At 39.5% G+C, this 20,048-nt stretch overlaps 1 protein-coding gene and 1 long non-coding RNA gene across 4 annotated transcripts in view; one reads left to right on the top strand and one right to left on the bottom strand.

Moving 5' to 3' along the window:
- LOC115210333 (RAB11-binding protein RELCH homolog) overlaps positions 1 to 20,048 on the bottom strand; it is a 313,025-nt gene that overhangs the window by 273,665 nt on the left and 19,312 nt on the right. The gene's annotated exons all lie outside the window — the stretch shown is intronic.
- On the top strand, positions 9,522 to 17,752 carry LOC118763162. The gene is made up of 3 exons (XR_004998924.1): positions 9,522 to 9,552; positions 13,840 to 13,854; positions 17,545 to 17,752. It is a non-coding gene; the product is annotated as an uncharacterized LOC118763162 (long non-coding RNA).

Raw genomic sequence — 20,048 nt, 5'->3', positions numbered from 1 at the left:
AGCAGTCAAATATTCCTCAAATCACACCCATGTCTTCTTTAAATAAAGACATTGACCATTGACCAGTGTAGACCTGGGTACATATGTCTGACAAAAAGACAAGATTATCATGATTTGATTTATCATGGCTAACATGGAGCTAAACAGCACTGACCATCATCTTCTCTCTATATATAAACGGCAGTTTGTCTGCCTGTGTGTCTGTGTGTCTGTCAGGTTGTACCCTCACCCTGACCACGGCTTTCAACCGATTCTGATGAAACTTGACACACACATAGCCTAATGTCATAATTCAAAACTAACGCAGCGAAAATTTTGAAAAGTTCCCCCAGTTCTGAAAAAAAATCGATAAATTTGACATGGGTCGAGAATCTAAGCTTTTTATATGCAACACATTTTCTACAGACTGTCTAGGGGACGCAACTCGACCTTTTTAACTCTCGGAACACGTGGGGTAAGTATCCCAAAATGTATAAAAATGTACAAAAACGGCAAAAAAGCGGGCAGCAATGTGAGTGACAACAACGAAAAAGTCAAAAGTGACCAAACTGAACAAACGAATGGAAAAGGTTTTTTGGTGCACACGACAAAAGCGTCCGAGGACCCTTAGGGTACATCAAAAATTTAAGGTAAAACGTTTGGGGTGGTAGTTATAAAGAAAGTGTAAACAAAAAAAGTATTCAAATAACTTGCGGCTGCAGCAGCTATTAGCAGAAGTTGCGGTGTTGGGGGTAATGTCTCAAATGTAATTTCTTCCTGGTAGGAATTGGTTGGGTTCAATTATCGATAGCTGTTTGATAGTTATTTGGGAGTGAAGAGAAGACATTGCAACCTACACATGCGCCTTCGTTCCCTAGAGGGAAAGGACTAGATTGGGATTAGTCGTTGCCTACTAGGGGCTCTTACATACCCGGGCAATGCCGGCTATGCTGCTAGTCCAATATAAAAGGAATAAATGCCAATAGTAGCAGTTAACTACAAGTTGACAACAAGTTGTCAAGAGATAAAAAATTTCCTTTATGCTTATGAAGGCAATTTTCTATAATTGAATATAATGCATGAACTAGATTTGGAAATTTTAATATTGTATGAAATGAATGAGGACATTCAAAATAAAAGACCTAAATATTAGGAAATACAATGGCAAAATATGATTTATAGACCATATGTAAGTGAGGAGACTGTACCAATAAAGACATGTGAAGTATATGAAGAATGCCTTGGATAAAAAGTACCAAGAAATCCAAACAGACAAAGCCTGCAGGATAAGACTGTGGAAGACATTGGTAAAAGTGGGGACATTTGAAATCAGGACACTGAGCCTCACAAAGGAAATGGCAATGGACTGCAACTATCTTTGCAGAATTCTAATACATAAGAAATAAGTATGGGCAACTGAAGACCTTTACTTGTTTATTTGATTTTTAAAATAAGATCCATCAACATCATCAAACATCCATTTTCCATACTGGCATGTGTTGGGTGGTTTGACAGGGGGTTGGCAAGGCAGAAGACTGCACCAGGCTTCATTGTCTGTTTTGGCAGAGGTTTTACGGCCTGATGTCCTTCCTAACACCAACCAACTTTGAGAGAAATGAGTGCCTTTTACATGACACCAACATTGATGAGGCCTGTTTTGATGTGGATTTTACAGCTGGATACCCTTCCAAATACCAACAATACAGAAATTGGCAAAGGCCAGGTTTAAAAGAATATGTGGAACCAAAGCAGATTTTTAAAATAATACAAATAAATATTTTAATTTCAGCTGCTTAGAAATTAAGAATGAGGTTAAAGGTATAATGAGTTATGCAATATGAATAAATAGCTAATCAGCAAAATAACATATGTGACCTACATATGTGGCTGTGTGGTAAATAGTTTGTTTACCAACCACATGGTTCCAGGTTCAGTCCCACTGCGTGGCATCTTGGGCAGGTGTCTTCTGCTATAGCCCCGGGCCGACCAATGCCTTGTGAGTGGATTTGGTAGACGGAAACTGAAAGAAGCCTGTCGTATATATGTATATATATATATATATGTATGTATGTATGTGTGTTTGTTTGTGTGTCTGTGTTTGTCCCCCTAGCATTGCTTGACAACCGATGCTGGTGTGTTTATGTCCCCGTTACTTAGCGGTTCGGCAAAAGAGGCCGACAGAATAAGTACTGGGCTTACAAAAAGAATAAGTCCCGGGGTCGAGTTGCTCGATTAAAGGCGGTGCTCCAGCATGGCCACAGTCAAATGACTGAGACAAGTAAAAGAGTAAAAGAGAAAAGAGTATCATCATCATCATCATCATCGTTTAATGTCCGCTTTCCATGCTAGCATGGGTTGGACGGTTCAACTGGGGCCTGGCAAGCCCGAAGGCTGCACCAGGCCAGTCAGATCTGGCAGTGTTTCTACGGCTGGATGCCCTTCCTAACGCCAACCACTCTGAGAGTGTAGTGGGTGATTTTATGTGCCACCAACACAGGTGCCAAACGAGGCTGGCAGACGGCCACGCTCGGATGGTGTTTTTTATGTGCTACCGACACAGGTGCCAGACGAGGCTGGCAGATGGCCACGCTCGGATGGTGTTTTTTATGTGCCACCGACACAGGTGCCAGACGAGGCTGGCAGACGGCCACGCTCGGATGGTGTTTGTTACGTGCCCTCAGCACGGAGGTCAGTCGATGTGGTACTGGCTACGGTCACGTTCGGATGGTTTTCTTGTGTGCCACCGGCACTGGTACCACAAGGATACAAATTCCATTGATGTTCATCTATTTTGGTTATATATATTTATGAATTAGAGATCCTCAACCTGCTGATTTTATGTAGTCTATAACATACAACATAAATATTTGTCAGAAGAGAGTTGCAGTAATGATGATGAGTTTCTCTGCCTACAAGACCTTAATCTTAGTTTTATAGTACAATTTGAAAACAGCTTTGTCATGTTTCTGGTAGTTAAGGTAATTTCTTATCTGGTGACTGAAAAGTTCAGTATTTCATTATTATTATAATATGTAATAACTACTATTAAACCAATGCAAAAAAATGTGAAAACAATTTTTCTTCAGTTGAAAGAAGGGGATAACACAATATTTCAGTTGGTCAACGGTTTGTACCATATTAATGACTGAAGGTTTGCCAATCAGCTGGATAGCACTTTCTGTTTTTTGGGGGTTTTTTTTCAGAATGTAATCTTGAATACATGTGTGTATAGTAGTACCTATTTCTTTACTACCCACAAGGGGCTAAACACAGAGAGGACAAACAAGGACAGACATAGGTATTAAGTCGATTACATCGACCCCAGTGCATAACTGGTTCTTAATTTATCTACCCCGAAAGGATGAAAGGCAAAGTTGACCTCGGCGGAATTTGAACTCAGAACATAAACACAGATGAAATACCTATTTCTTTATTACCCACAAGGGGCTAAACATAGAAGGGACAAACAAGGACAGACATAGGTATTAAGTCGATTACATCAACCCCAGTGTGTAACTGGTACTTAATTTATCGACCCCGAAAGGATGAAAGGCAAAGTTGACCTCGGCGGAATTTGAACTCAGAACGTAAACACAGATGAAATACCTATTTCTTTACTACCCACAAGGGGCTAAACACAGAGGGGACGAACAAGGATAGACAAACGGATTAAGTCGATTACATCGACCCCAGTGCGTAACTGTTACTTAATTTATCTACCCCGAAAGGATGAAAGGCAAAGTCGACCCCGGCGGAATTTGAACTCAGAACATAACAGCAGACGAAATACTGCTAAGCATTTCGCCCGGCGTGTTAACGTTTCTGCCAGCTCGCCGCCTGTGTATAGTAGTACCACCGTGTGTATAGTAGTACCACCATCCCTCACCACCCAGATGTGCGTTCAGGCAAGACAGAATGAGACAACTGGGTGCAGTTTGTTTAGCTGCGGGCAATTAGGCAAGGATGACTGGTTATTTAACCCTTTCGTTACCATATTCCTGTTGAGATGCTCTGTGTTTCTTTCAATTATTTTAAATATAACAAAGAATTTAGTAAAATAACTTAGTTATCATTAAGCTAGTGTTAGGAACATAAATTGTGACTAAGGATCAACATTGGTGGAAGATTTTAACTGGAAACTTATGAAAACAAGACATTTGTATTCAGAACCAGAGCCGGCAAGCTGGCAGAAACGTTAGCACGCCGGATGAAATGCTTAACGGTATTTCGTCTGTCGTTACGTTCTGAGTTCAAATTCCGCCAAGGTTGAATTTGCCTTTCATCCTTTCGGGGTCAATAAATTAAGTACCAGTTACGCACTGGGGTCGATGTAATCAACTTAATACCTATGTCTGTCCTTGTTTGTCCCCTCAGTGTTTAGCCCCTTGTGGGTAGTAAAGAAATAGGTATTTCGTCTGTCGTTACGCTGTGAGTTCAAATTCCGCCGAGGTTGACTTTGCCTTTCATCCTTTCGGGGTCAATAAATTAAGTACCAGTTACGCACTGGGGTCGATGTAATCAACTTAATACCTATGTCTGTCCTTGTTTGTCCCCTCAGTGTTTAGCCCCTTGTGGTAGTAAAGAAATAGGTATTTTGTCTGTCGTTACGCTGTGAGTTCAAATTCCGCGAGGTTGACTTTGCCTTTCATCCTTTCGGGGTCAATAAATTAGTACCAGTTACGCACTGGGGTCGATGTAATCGACTTAATACCTATGTCTGTCCTTGTTTGTCCCCTCAGTGTTTAGCCCCTTGTGGGTAGTAAAGAAATAGGTATTTCGTCTGTCGTTACGCTGTGAGTTCAAATTCCGCCGAGGTGACTTTGCCTTCATCCTTTCGGGGTCAATAATTAAGTACAGTTACGCACTGGGGTCGATGTAATCGACTTAATACTATGTCTGTCCTTGTTTATCCCCTCAGTGTTTAGCCCCTTGTGGGTAGTAAAGAAATAGGTATTTCGTCTGTCGTTACGCTGTGAGTTCAAATTCCGCCGAGGTTGACTTTGCCTTTCATCCTTTCGGGGTCGATAAATTAAGTACCAGTTACGCACTGGGGTCTATGTAATCGACTTAATACCTATGTCTGTCCTTGTTTATCCCTCTATGTTTAACCCCTTGTGGGTAGTAAAGAAATAGGTTTCAGCCGGGTTGGTAACGAAAGGGTGAACATGTTTTGGCAACAGTACTTTTATGCACTGGAAGCAAACACACAAATGCACAACACACAGAGAAATCTATATATATATATACAGACAGGATGGGTAAGAGAAAGAGAGAGGAAGGGGAGTGAGAGAGAGAGAGAGGGACAGGACAATTTATTAATTGAACATGACTGACATAAAACCCCTCCTATTCATCAAGAAATATGCTCACACACATAAACAGAGAGAGATAGAGGGAGAGAGAGAGAGAGGAAAAGAGAGAATGAGTGAAACAGTAAAACATCTGAAAGTCAGCATTGGATCAGTGTTACCGAAACAGCTGAGCCAAAATGTCCCATATCCTAGGTAGGACACCGGCTATGCAGAGTTGAAGTATTTTCTCATCCTGAAGAGAAAGCCTAGCTTTTCGGATGTTGTTTTGGCTATGTTATATATATGTAAGTTTACCGTACATACATAATACATAACATGTGCGATTATATGTGATTGTATGAGCTGGCATTTGTAAAGCATTTGTAAAGAATTTAGTCGTCAATTTTTCATGAGTAGAACATGTGAAGTGTTGTAAACGAGTTTATTGATGTGTAAAGACTTCCTCGGTGTTATTGAATAATAGAGACAGCCATGTCGCCAGTGGGCGGTTTTCTTCACTGATTTGTTCATAGAATAATGAATATCTAACAGAAAGTACTTTAGTTACATATAGATGAAAAGCTGTGTGCAAAAGGCTATCAAGGAGCAAAGGGTGGCATAATATATATTTCTTTACTACCCACAAGGGGCTAAACACAGAGGGGACAAACAAGGACAGATAAACGGATTAAGTCGATTATATTGACCCCAGTGTGTAACTGGTACTTAATTTATCGACCCCGAAAGGATGAAAGGTAAAGTCGACCTCGGCGAAATTTGAACCCAGAACGTAACGCCAGACGAAACACGGCTACGCATTTCTCCCGGCGTGCTAACGTTTCTGCCAGCTCGCCGCCTTATAATATACTTAGGTATGTGTATGTGGTTGAAATCTCTATATATATAAAACTGGAAATGTGTGTCTGTCTGTCTGTCTGTGTGTTTCCCTAAAACTTGAGAACTACACACTTCTATAGAAGAGGGAGGACTAGATACAATTGATCGAAATTGCAAGAGACGGGCTTACAATTCCAGTCTGTTATATATATTTTGAGTATTGTTATCACTAGCGATATCAAGATATAACTTTGTATTTTGTATTTTATGTGTAGATGTATATATATATATATAGATGTACATGTAATATGTACACATATATATATACACATATATACCTGCACTAGCACTATGACCCGGCAACAACGGGTCATAATGCTAGTACAGTAATAAAGATGTGCATGAAAATACCAACAATCAACAGAATATGTGTCAGATAGACTTTAACTAGAAACTTCCTGCTCCAAAAGATGAGAAATAGGAGAGGTCTATAGAAAAGCATTTTTATCAAAAGGTTTTGTTTTTTTTATGCCTGAAATGGTTAAAGGATAACTTTACATCCATCCAGTTAAAGGATAGTTTATGAGTGATGTCAGAGACTAAGTAAATTTGGCTTATTAGTTGCACACTAAAGAAAGGAAACACTAAGGCTGGTAGCTGGCAAGGTTAGAGAGATTTCACTTTCTAAATATATATATCATCATCATCATCATCGTCATTTAACGTCCATTTTCCATGCTAGCATGGGTTGGACGGTTCTACCGGGGTCTGGGAAGCCAGGAGGCTGCACCAGGCTCCAGTCTGATCTGGCAGTGTTTCTACAGTTGGATGCCCTTCCTAACGCCAACCACTCCGTGAGTGTAGTGGGTGCTTAAAATCTGTTCTGTCTGTCTGTGTGTGTGTGTGTGTCTTCTAGGATCTCAGGCATCCTCCATCCGATTGCACTCAAATTTGATATGTAGATACAGACGGTATCAGAGTGTGTATAAGTCTTGAAAAAATTACAAAAATCGATTCCAGGTGAGAATGCAATCGATAAAGCATTCTTTGGAATAGAAAAAATGTCTATCTTTATTTCTTCTTTTGCTGGTGTCTCAAATTTAGGTTAAATCAGTGTTTCTCAAAGGGGAGGCCTATGGGATGGTCAGACAAGTTGTTTTGAGAAAATTTGGTTTAAATGTTTGACAACTCAGCACTGTCCATTGGACAGTGGGAGGCATTTTGCTCGTGTGTGTGTGTGTGTATATATATATATATATATATATATATATATATAATATATATATATATACACACACGTTGATTCGCATCGATTCGATTCGATTCGTTTCGTTTCTTCTTCTCTAAGCTGGTTTTTATATATATATATATAGACAGAGACAGACAGAAAAAAACTGGTGAGAATGTGAACCAGCTTGGAAGCACACCATTACAAAGTAATAGTGGAATTACTGAAAGAACAAGATGCAGTTGTTGGGTAGCAGCAACTAGAGGGGGTTTTGTATTTGACAACTGAGTGCAAGTGCACATAGAGGGGATTTCAATAAGGGAAGGCAAGTGGAGGGTGGGGGGCTATTATTTTACTGCTTGTTTAAAAGAGCAAAAGCAGAAAGAGTAGCAAATACAGTCACTTAATTTGCAGAAGTACTTTTGAGAAGTGGGGAGGAGGATTCCTAAAAAAAAATAATAGCAACGATCCTCTCGACAGAGAACCAGAAAGTCCAGTTTTAATTTGTGCGCAAAGAAAGCTTGACAGCCATGTAATGCAATGAAGCTGTTCTGAGCTTTCCTTCAACATTGTGATATTTTATAGATGCTTCTTAATGATGAGATGTTGATTTTGTTTATCACTATAGTTACAGCAAAGCAGCATGTGGACTAATTAAAAGTTTTGGGCTTAAAGGTTGTAGACTTTAGCTCTATAAAGAAGAAGGGATATATTTAGGAGAATAGTTTCATTCAACTGCTTAAATTTAAGGCCATAAAGATGATTATGATATTCTTATGTAACATATTAAATATCATGTAGGACACATAAAATCTTTTTATGAATAAACACTAATTAATGGAAACATCTGATATGAATAAAGTGGTGAAAAGAATTACGCAGATACATGCTAGCACACAAACACACACAAACACACACACACACACACACACGTTATGATATGATATTATATGAACTAACCCAAAACTACCAGTTTTCTATAGTAAACTGACACTCACTAAGCAACAATGCAAATGTTTTCTCTTGGTTGGGTAAATAGGACAGTCAAAGCTGTTTCAAGAGTAAGCAAACAAGTGAAATTTCCTTCTTCTAAGATAAATACCTTTCACTTTTTTCTGAATATTAACATCTCCCACTGTAATTAAATTGAATAGTGTTTTTTTATAATTACAACCAATAATTAAAAACAAATTTTTTGTTAATTAATGATAAGCAAAATTAAGAGTAAATAAATTTTTCATAACTCATAAATTGAATTACTTCTATTTTGTCAATATACTTCAATGTTGCAGTTTTGTCACGTGAAATTTATGTACGATTTTGTTTTGTAAATTAGAATCTGAGATTAGTTTATGAATTCCAGTCAGCAATATTCTAAATACAGGAATCTACAGCATTAAGGGAGTAATGCATTCTTGAAAAACTTGATGTAGCATGAAATCCTGTAAAGCAAAATTAATTTTCCTATTGATTTCCATGTTATAAAGTGATAATATATTTCAACAAATTTTCTCAAACAAAAATAGAAAAACCTACCAGCAACACAACCACTTTTATGTACATAATTTCTAAATATACACAGGCGCAGGAGTGGCTGTGTGGTGTGTGGAAGCACTCCGTCGGTAACGACGATGAGGGTTCCGGTTGATCTGAAATTAACGTGTAAGTGGCTGAGCACACCACAGACACGTGTACCCTTAACGTAGTTCTCGGGGATATTCAGCGTGACACAGAGAGTGACAAGGCTGGCCCCTTGAAATACAGGTACAACAGAAACAGGAAGTAAGAGTGAGAGAAAGTTGTGGTGAAAGAGTATAGCAGGGATCAACACCATCCCCTACTGGAGCCTCATGGAGCTTTTAGGTGTTTTCGCTCAATAAACACTCACAACGCCCGGTCTGGTAATCGAAACTGCGATCCTATGCTCGCGAGTCCGCTGCCCTAACCACTGGGCCATTGCGCCTCCACGGCTGTGTGGTAAGTAGCTTGCTAACAAACCACATGGTTCCGGGTTCAGTCCCACTGCGTGGCACCTCAGGCAAGTGTCTTCTACTATAGCCTCGGGCCGACCAAAGCCTTGTGAGTGGATTTGGTAGACGGAAACTGTAAGAAGCCCGTCGTATATATGCATATATATGTATGCGTGTGTGTGTTTGTGTGTCTGTGTTTGTCCCCCTAGCATTGCTTGACAACCGATGCTGGTGTGTTTATGTCCCCGTCACTTGGCGGTTCAGCAAAAGAGACCGATAGAATAAGTACTGAGCTTACAAAGAATAAGTCCCGGGGACGATTTGCTCGATTAAAAGGCGGTGCTCCAGCATGGCCGCAGTCAAATGACTGAAACAAGTGAAAGAGTAAAGAGTAAAGAGTACAAAATGTTCACATAAAAACATTTGAAGAGAAACACATTAGGGAATAAATAAGAATTGTAATATTGTAATAGAGTAGATTTTTACCATAAAAAAAAAGGTGACTACTATTTGAGGGATGGTGATAGCAGAATGAAAGTTACTGGGAGGATAACAGCAGACACTATCTTTATCATTAACATGTAGTTGAGGGGTAAAACACATATTTGAAATTGTTGGATGTTTATGGGGAATTACCTCTTTGTACAGCTCAGTGTAGGAACTGAGCTTGTAAAATCCTCTTGTGATTTTTATTTTACATTCACAATAGACTCAGGAAAACTTGGGACGAGGGGACGAGGTGGTGAAGCACAACCTTCGAACTTTAGGTCTCACTGAGGAAATGACCAGCGACCGAGACCTTTGGAAATATGCTGTGCGTGAAAAGACCAGGCAGGACAAGTGAGTCCAGCCCACTTATGCATGCCTTTCCTCCCTTGGACACACAAAGACCTGTTGAGGCAAGCGAAGTCGATATCGAACCTCATCCGACGACAGGCACCTATGCCAACCCCCCTTTGCTTGCGAAGACCTGTTGGGGCAAGTGAAATCGAAATCGGAATCAAAATTGAACCAATCCTATGACTGGCACCCGGCAGATGCCAGGACCACTGGACTGGAGATACGTAAAAAGCACTATCCGAATCGTGGCCGATGCCAGTGCCGCCTCGACTGGCTTCCATGTCGGTGGCACGTAAAAAGCACCATCCGAATTGTAGCCAAAGCCAGTGCCGCCTTGACTGGCTTCCGTGCCGGTGGCACGTAAAATGCACCAATCCAACCATGGCCGTTGCCAGCCTCGCCTGGCACCCGTGCGGGTGGCACATAAAAAGCACCCACTACACTCACAGAGTGGTTGGCGTTAGGAAGGGCACCCAGCTGTAGAAACACTGCCAGATCAGACTGGGCCTGATGCAGCCTTCCGGCTTCGCAGTCCCCAGTTGAACCGTCCAACCCATGCTAGCATGGAAGGCGGACGCTAAATGATGATGATGATGATGATGATGAATGAGGGTTGTTATCAGCAAAAACATGCAGACTTCTCTTTGTACAGGGTGTTCAGACTAAATATGGTGATTCTTAATGCTTCCCTTTTACAGGAACAGCTTGTATTTGTGAAAGGTAAACAGTATTGGAGAACATTAACATTAAAAGTTGTAACTTAGAAAAAAGTTAGCTGACATGGAAGATTGGAAGCAATTTGAATATTGGGAAAAGAGTTACCTGTATCATGATGATTTGCACCAGATATCAAAATGCCAACACCATGGTTACAGCTCAATGCTGTGTAAACACCGTAAAGACTGTGAGATGTGATATGGACAGCTGCAACAGAGACTAAGAAACCATGACCATCACAAAGGGACACAACAGGTGTTCTGATTGTATCCACATGCTGGAATTTATCCAACAGCTGATGAACAGAGCCATATGCTCAATTCAGATGGCTCTGTGAAGCTGCTGGAGACTCTGGTCAATCCCTGGCTGGAGGTGGGGTTATTGTAGAAAGGTCATATGTGTGGCAGCAGGATTCGGCTCCTTGCCATCCCTCTGGAAAGAGTTAGAAGTAGCTGTCAAAGAATTTCTTCAACTTCCGCAACCCCAATTTCTGGCTTCCTAATCTCCCCAATTGTAATCCCATGGATTATCAAAAAGCACCATCCGAACATGGCCGATGCCAGCGCCGCCTCGACTGGCTTCTGTGCCGGTGGCACATAAAAAGCACCATCCGAACATGGCCGATACCAGCGCTGCCTCGACTGGCTTCTGTGCCGGTGGCACATAAAAAGCACCATCCGAACATGGCCGATGCCAGCGCTGCCTCGACTGGCTTCTGTGCCGGTGGCACATAAAAAGCACCATCCAAACGTGGCCGATGCCAGCGCCACCTTGACTGGCTTCCGTGCCGGTGGCACGGTAAAAGCACCAACCGATCGTGGCCGATGCCAGATTCCCCTGGCACCTGTGCCGGTGGCACGTAAAAAGCACCCACTACACCCGCGGAGTGGTTGGCGTTAGGAAGGGCATCCAGCTGTAGAAACACTGCCAGATCAGACTGGAGCCTGGTGCAGCCCCTGGCTTTCCAGACCCCGGTCGAACCGTCCAACCCATGCTAGCATGGAGAACGGACGTTAAACAATGATAATGATGATGATGATGATGATGAGGCATAGTTGAGAAAGACATCAACCACCCTGCCTGCAACACCGAGGCCCAGCTGATGGCCAAGATCAAGGAAATATTTGAAAATCTTTCCAGAAACACAGTTAGGAATGCATGCACTAATTTCCAGGGCTGTCTTGAAGCCATAGTGTAAGCTGAGGGTGACTACTTTCAGTAAACAATTACCTCCCAACCATAATCTAGCTGATAAAACTTTTTTCATTTTTTTAAAATACTTATTTAGCCCAAACACCCTGTAAAGCCAAACCTTTAACAATATATTTTTAGTGGATTCAAATGGAGTTGATGGAATTTCTATATTATCATCTGTATTATCAGCTAACTGTTGTTATTCTAAGAGCATCAGTTCCGCTTTAGAGCTATTTCTTCTATGGTACACTAGCAACCCAACCGCATTATCTGCTATGACTTTTTCAAGTCTTATATCATTTGCAAGTGTCACAATATCTTTTAAAATTTGATACAGACTTTCTGCTTGTGGAAAATTTGTTAAGTCACAGCTACAGTCTGACCATATATTTCTCTAAGCACCAAAGTTCAGAGTTTCACTTTATCCCTTAACTCAGATAATATGCCTTGGAGTTACCTATCACACCTAACTCTACTGGCTGTAGCAAAGAAGCTGTATTCTTATTTCTTTATTGCCCACAAGGGGCTAAACATAGAGGGAACAAACAAGGACAAACAAAGGGTTTAAGTCGATTACATCAACTCCAGTGCGTAACTGGTACTTAAAATTTATCGACCCCGAAAAGATGAAAAGCAAAGTCGACCTCGACGGAATTTGAACTCAAAACATAATGGCAGACGAAATACCGCTAAGAATTTCACCCAGCATGCTAACGTTTCTGCCAGCTCACTGCCTTAACCCTTTAGTGTTTAAACTGGCCATATCCGGCCCAAATATTCTAAAAGTTTTATATTCAAACTGGCTATATCTAGCCTCTCACACCTAACCTACAATGTCATGCTAAAAATAAACAATCACATCACTGAAACCTCAAAGCTACAAGATAATGCATGATTAATTCAAAACAATTTGAGTGAAAAAGTATTATATTTAACAGAGTAACCTGAACACTAAAGGGTTAAGAAGCTGTATTCTTGGTGATGTATTCTACTCTCACATTATCAGAAAGCCCATTTAAGTTCATTGGATGGATTTGTGTATAGTCCAAAATGAGCAATGTTTGGGGAGAAATATTATCTCTGAAACCTTTCTACATCAGGACAAAAAAATGCTTGCAAACCACTCTTCAAAAAGGTTCTTAGTCATTCAAGCCTTTTTATTTGAACACCAAATCAGAGGTAAATTAAACTTTGTGTAACCCAATGACATTTCTTCCCAGAAGTGCTAGACAAATTTTTGAAGCTTTAAATTCCAGTGTTGATTTTCCTTCTTGAGAAATAAAAGTTCTAGCAAGCCATGCAGTTTCGTCAACATTGTATACTTGCTCTGGTGTGTAGCCCCCTTTAGCAATAATTTTTTCTAGCAGCTCATGATAATTAGTAGCAGCCTCCGTGTCAGCAGTGGCAGCTCCACCCAAGTCATTTTCCTGTTCTCTGAATTTAAATGGTTCTTTAACCTTTCAAACTAGTCTTTACTAGCAAACAAAGGGTTTCCATTAAAAATTTCACCTCCCTTTTTCTACAATATAGGCGCAGGAGTGGCTGTGTGGTAAGTAGCTTGTTTACCAACCACATGGGCAAGTGTCTTCTACTATAGCCCCGGGCCGACCAAAGCCTTGTGAGTGGATTTGGTAGACGGAAACTGAAAGAAGCCCGTCGTATATATGTATATATATATATATATGCGTGTGTGTGTTTGTGTGTCTGTGTTTGTCCCCCTAGCATTGCTTGACAACCGATGCTGGTGTGTTTATGTCCCCGTTACTTAGCGGTTCGGCAAAAGTGACCGATAGAATAAGTACTAGGCTTACAAAGAATAAGTCCTGGAGTCGATTTGCTCGACTAAAGGCGGTGCTCCAGCATGGCCACAGTCAAAGGACTGAAACAAGTAAAAGAGTAAAAGAGTAAAGAGTAAAGGATCTTTTCTCTGCTGAACCATGTCAAAAGAAACCACAGAAAGTAAATTCAACTGAATATGTTAACTGAATATAGGCTTCAAATTTTGGAAGAAGGCCAGCAAGTTTTGGGGAGGGGTTAAGTCAATTACATCAACTCCAGTGATCAACTGGTACTTATTTTATCGACCCCATAAGGATGGAAGGCAAAGTCAACCTTGGTGGAATTTGAACTCAGAATATAAAGACGGATGAAATGCCACGAAGCAGTTTGCCCAGCATGTTAATGAATTAGCCAGCTCACCACCTTATGTTAACTGAATATAGAAGTGAGAATTAAATCTCAAGGTGATCCAGCTGTAACCATGGTTATCTGATACTACATCATCTAATGTCTTCCCCTACTGTCTTACAATAGGATGTAATTTGAATGAGAGTTGCTGCTATTTACGGAAGTTTAAGTGACCATATCAAGGCTCCCTGTTGACTTGTTATACTAAAGAAGTTGGTTTATCCTACTGAAGCTGATATGGTGTGTGGTTTATAAATGTAGCGTTCCCAGCTGTAGCTTTGCTAATCAAAAACAAAAAAACATGTAATACACTTTACAAAAGAGATAAAGACTTAACGAATTATGCTTTATATGGAGTTTAGGAATTAATATTTTTGGTTCGTTTATTATTTTCTGCAATATTGGTACATCTGTTGCTCTTTGGAAACGCTGACAACACATTCACAGCTAATACAAATCAAACCTTTTTATACACAAAGAAGGGGACATGATGTAAAGACAAGAAACTGCTACAAATATTGTTACATTATCCCATCTCATGCAAAGTACTGGATCCGCTAAGACTACTATCAGTTCAAACTGACCATATACTTGTACCTGGAGTGTTCCTCTCCAATGTCACAAGCCTGGGCAAGTTTATATATATATATATATATATATATATATATATATATATATACATATACAGGTGCAGGCATGGTTATGCAGTAAGAAGCTTGCTTTCCAATCACATGGTTCTGAGTTCAGTCCCACTGTGTGACACCTTTGGCAAGTGTCTTCTACTATAGCCTCTGGCCGACCAAAGCCTTGTGAATGGATTTGGTAGACAGAAACTGAAAGAAGCCCAGTGTGTGGGTGTGTATGTCTTTGTGTATTTGTTTGTCCCCCACCACAACTTGACAACCAATGTTCATGTATTTACATCCCCATAACTTAGCGGTTTGGCAAAGAGACTGATAGAATAAGTACCAGGATTAAAGAAAAAGAAAACATAAGTACTGGGTTCAGTTCTTTGGGCTAAAATTCTTCAAAGTGGTGCCCCAGCATGGCCACAATCTAATAACTGAAACAAGGAAAAGATAAAAGATATATAATACTAGCAATTTCGCATGCAGCACATCTTCCTTCTTCCTCCGCATCAGCAATGTTTCCAAAGAAAAGGAAAAGTCCCATACAGCTTGATACTAGTGTCACTATTTTTCAAATTATGTAAACCAGGTGCTGCAGAATTTCGTCAGACTTTAAGTGAAGTAAGAGAATAAGTCCTGCAATTCTGTGTTGTGCCAAATTTCAATCTCAATCTTCTTTGACCTGCCTCTACAACATGTAACATCCAACACCAACCTTACAGTTCCTTTCCACTCAATGTACACTATCCTTACATTTTAATGTTCACTCAGAACAAATTCATAGATTAAATAAAAGATATATGGATTACAGTCAGTTTCAACAATGGGAGTACCAGATGTTTGATCAACTGAACTGCCAAATGGATTCTCCGAGATTCTATAGTGTAAATGGTAGAGTATTCTACAGACATTTGTCCTTTGACATAATTGTCAAGTAGAATCAACAATATACAGTGTGACAAGGCTGTTCCTTTGAATTACAGGTACAGCTTATTCAAGAGTCCTCCACAGTTTCTATCAATCCAATTCCACTCACATGGCTTGGGCCAGCCAAAATCTAAAATAAAAGACACTTGTTCAAAATGCCATGTACTAAGATTGAACCTGAGACCTTAGGATTGCAAAGTGAACTTAACTATTCAGCCATACCTTTATCCACAGAGTAAACAAACACACACACACAAATTCACACACTTTTAGTTGGTTTCTTTATTTACTTAACCATAGTGGTTTTCTTTTCATTCCTATTTTTTATGCATTACTTTTACTGTTGACTTAGTCTATCAGTCATTCTCAGCAATTTTTATTTAATCAACATCTACATTCAATCTACAATGCTTGAGATATGGGTCATGGTCATGGAAACATCTTTACACTTATCAGACTCTAAACACTAATTGCTCACATCAACTAAATACATACATATTAACAGGATGATATATCATAAATGCCATCTTCCTCATGTGATAACTATAGATGTTCTTAGCTAAGACCAAGCTATTATACCTAGCACTCATTGACTTGGAGAAGGTTTTTGACAAGGAACCATGCTCTATGATCTGATGTTCCCAAAGTAAAATAGGTGAGAGACATGCAAGTTGTTGATGCCATCAGCAAAGAGTGAGAAATTCTATGTGCAATTTCATGTTTGTCAGGATTCAGTTCTCAACCCCATCTTGTTTATTATAGTGCTGCAGGCCATAACAGAAGAGCTTGCCAGCTGTCAACCACTTGTACACCAATGACCTACTTCTCATAGCTGAAGCTGACGAATGAGAGAAATTGCAAATATGGAAGAAAAAAAAACTAGGATCGAGAGAACTCAAAGTAAACCTAGCAAAGACAAAAGATTTTGATTACAGGATCCTACTGTCATCAGGGATACTCTTTTACTTGTTTCCATCATTTGACTGTGGCCATGCTGGAGCACTGCCTTTAGTTGATTGAGCAAATCGACCCCAGGACTTATTCTTTGTAAGACTAGTACTTATTCTATCTATCTCTTTTGCCGAACTGCTAAGTTACGGGGACGTAAACACACCAGCATTGGTTGTCAAATGATGTGGGACGGGGACACACACACACACAACACACACACACACACACACACACACACACACACACACACATACATATATACGACAGGCTTCTTTCAGTTTCCGTCTACCAAATCCACTCACAAGGCTTTGGTCGGCCCGAGGCTATAGTAGAAGACACTTGCCCAAGGTGCCACGCAGTGGGACTGAACCCAGAACCATGTGGTTTGTAAGCAAGCTACTTACCACACAGCCACTCCTTCTCATATTCAGAGAAGTAGCAAGACCTTTGTACTATATACCAAGTATGTTATTGTAAATGAACAAGAGATATAGTGGAACCACAGCCAGGCCAATAGAGAAGACTTGCATATGTAGTAGAGTTGATGAACAGTAGTTAACAGTAAAGGTAACAAATAAAATATGTTCTTTCAAAATATTTAATGTTAGGCATGTGCCATCAGTAATTACTCAGGGTAGGCAGTTGGTGACTTATGAAGTAAAACATACAAAAAAATAAGAAAACTACAGGTGCACGACTGAGTTGAAGCCAGATTTAATTTTGCCTTTATAGCCCATGAAGAAAACGTTGTAGGAGTGTCCGTAACACATGTACTACAGCATTACTATGCGTAGCTTAAATACTGAGATTGAGAGGCAGGGGTGAATTATGCCTGCCTAATCTACCAAAAAATAAAATATTTTATATTCTATGCACAGTAATCAGAGTAACCTTCATAATTTTATTGAATTAGGTGCATATTTTGCCATAAAAGGAAAATGATGCTATCGATCTATTTTATTCAAGGTAGGAACTACCTACCTTGCCTATCTAGGCAGCACATCCCTGTTTAATATACAGCTAGCTCCTGGGGAGAGGGAATTGTTACATTTTTATAATATGTTTATGAACATCTTTATATATAAAAGAGAGGTTGTGTGTTGTCTGTCTCCTACGATTTAGATTCCTAACTACTCCCACATTTTGCGGTGCAGTTTAACCAAAACCGGGTATCTTGTAGTCGTGATTCATATTGAGCCCTTCTGGGTATTAGCGCGCGTCTACGATGAGTCTACGATTTAAAAAAAAATTTACCATCAATTTTTCCCATTTTTAATGCATTTTTGGCATATATAAGGGAAGTAACTCTCTAAAAATTTATTAAATCTCAGAACGTAAAAAGCTATAGTAACACCCCCCCCTTTGTGGTTAACCATATTGAGATGGCTATTATACTTTACATCTCTAAAAATGCTTATATAGTTGTTTCCCTTACAAACCCAAGCAACGCCGGGCGATGCTGCTAGTTTTGCCATAAAAGGAAAATGATGCTATTGATCTATTTTATTCAAGGTAGGAACTACCTACCTTGCCTACCTAGGTGGCACATCCCTGTTTAATATACAGCTAGATCCTGACTAAGATGCTGGGGAGAGGGAATTGTTACATTTTTATAATACGCTTATGAACATTTGGGTATATAATATGTTTTTGCATTGTTATTAGAGTGCATAAGAACATATGAGGATTAAAGTTGAAGAAAAAAGGGGAAAAAAATGAAAAGCAGTGAGGAATATTAAAAATCAAAAGAAATAAGAAAACCACAAAAACACCCACATCTTCTTAATCTTCATACCCACATACCAAACTAACTCCACATATACATTTGTTTATATGGGCATATGCTCAATGAGTAAGCTAACACATGTTTAAATGCAACACTTGGATAGAAAGATGCATATTTAAAAATATGCAAGAATAGATATGTTATGCATTAAAGCAACGATGGAATAAATTGAGCTGTATGGGTGAGGATTAACCCTTTCATTACTGTATTTATTTTGAGATGCTCTGTGTTTCTTTCAATTATTTTAAATATAAAAAAGAATTTAGTAAAATAACTTAGTTATTATTAAGCTAGTGTTAGGAATGTAAATTGTGACTAAAGCTTGGTGGAAGATTTTAATTAAAACTTAGGAAAACAAGACATTTTACCACATAGCCAGAGCCGGTTTTGGCCGGGTTAGTAACAAAAGGGTTAAAGAATAAATCGTAAAAGATAATAAAAGCTAAAAGGCAATATAAATGATGAAAAATCTATTTTCTTTATCTAATGAAAAAAATGTATGAAATAAAAATGTGATAAAAAAATTAAAGATATATAAGAATCATAAAGTAAGATTGATTAAAAAATTGACTGGAAATAAGATTGATTAGAAAAGGTGAAGGTAAAATAAAGCAAAATAGATTGAAAATGAATCTAAAATGACCTAAGGTGAAACTAAGTGAATTAAAATAAGAGTAAAAATGAACTGGCACTAACAGAGCATTGATCTGGTAACCAAAACAGTACAAAGTAAAGGAGGTGTTGCTTGGATGGCCATGCAGAGTAACCAAAAAATCACAAGACTTCTTCAGAAAAGTTTACAATAGGTGCAGGAGTGGCTGTGTGGTAAGTAGCTTGCCTACCAACCACATGGTTCCGGGTTCAGTCCCACTGCATGGCACCTTGGGCAAGTGTCTTCTACTATAGCCTCGGGCTGACCAAAGCCTTGTGAGTGGATTTGGTAGACGGAAACTGAAAGAAGCCCATCATATATATATATATATATGTATGTATGTGTGCATGTATGTTTGTGTGTCGGTGTCTGTCCCCCTAGCATTGCTTGACAACCGATGCTGGTGTGTTTACGTCCCCGTCACTTAGCGGTTCGGCAAAAAGAGACTGATAGAATAAGTACTGGGCTTACAAAGAATAAGTCCCGGGGTCGAGTTGCTCAACTAAAGGCGGTGCTCCAGCATGGCCGCAGTCAAATGACTGAAACGAGTAAAAGAGTAATATAAAGATGGTCATAAAGCTCCACAGTGTTTTGTTTGGTGTTTTTAATCTATTTTTACTCTTATCAGACTCTAAACTTAGATTGTTTTAATCAGCTGGATACATGTCTACAGAATGGGATACCATAAATATTATCTTCCTTAAGTGATAACTATTGATGTTCTTAGCTAAGACCAAGCTGTCATACCTAGCATTCAATGACTTGGAGAAGGCTTTTGACAAGGTACTATGCTTCCTAGGGAAAATAGCTGAGAGATGTGCTCATATTATGTATTAAAGTGATTTATAGCAGGACATCAG

Source organism: Octopus sinensis, linkage group LG4 (genome assembly GCF_006345805.1).
Source record: "Octopus sinensis linkage group LG4, ASM634580v1, whole genome shotgun sequence".
In the NCBI taxonomy this organism is placed as follows: domain Eukaryota; kingdom Metazoa; phylum Mollusca; class Cephalopoda; order Octopoda; family Octopodidae; genus Octopus; species Octopus sinensis.
Note: the sequence above shows the minus strand (reverse complement) of the source record. Positions and strands in the feature narration are given on the sequence as shown.